An 869-nucleotide genomic window follows, 5' to 3' on the forward strand; every position below is an offset into this window, starting at 1 on the left:
ATCCCACATGCCGCGGAGTGGCTGGGCCCGTGAGCCATGGGCGCTGAGCTTGCGCGTCCGGCAACGGCAGAGGCCACGACAGTGAGAGGCCCACATATCGCAAAAAAAAAAAAAAAAAAAAAAAATGATTATATAAATTTGCATATGTTCTGTAATAAGTCTAGAATATGGTTGGTCTATAATAACTTTATAGAGCACACCGGTACCAATCAGAGAAAGGGTTCTATATGTGCTTAGTCAAATTGACATAATTACAGCATAATTGACATGAATATATATGACAAGTGCTTTACCTACTTAATTCATTTGTTCACTCATTCCTTATCCCACTTAGTATTTATGAAAGTAATCTTGTTCTGTTAGACACTAGGGGTATGATGAAAACAAAGACTGACAGGATCTCTGACTCTAGGAGCTTATGAACTACCTTCTGCTTATGCAGGTACAGGTAATTTCTGCATCTGGTGACTATAATGCATTTTGGGGGAGGAAAGTAAGGAAAAAAACCAAAACAAAGAAGCACTATATATATGTTAAAACTTGTCTATCACCAAGAAGTCATTATCTTAACTGTCCCCCATTACCTCTCCCTTTTACACCCAGATAATTCAATTTATACCCAAGTCACTTTTTACTGTCAGATAATATAATCACTTTTTTATATTCATATAATAAAACTACTTTTACTAGAAAATGCCTAAATAGTTCTTCAAAACTTTCAGAAGTATTCAGCAAATATTACTTAAGCGCCTACTATGTGCCAAGGATAGGAGACATATACAGGTGTCACTTTTCTCTTTCCGGTATTGCTTTACTGAATAAGAAACAGAGAAGAGGGCACTGTGCAGGGGAATGGCACAGAATGAATA

The sequence above is a fragment of the Lipotes vexillifer genome, unplaced genomic scaffold (genome assembly GCF_000442215.2).
Source record: "Lipotes vexillifer unplaced genomic scaffold, Lipotes_vexillifer_v1.1 scaffold295, whole genome shotgun sequence".
Classification (NCBI taxonomy): Eukaryota; Metazoa; Chordata; class Mammalia; order Artiodactyla; family Lipotidae; genus Lipotes; species Lipotes vexillifer.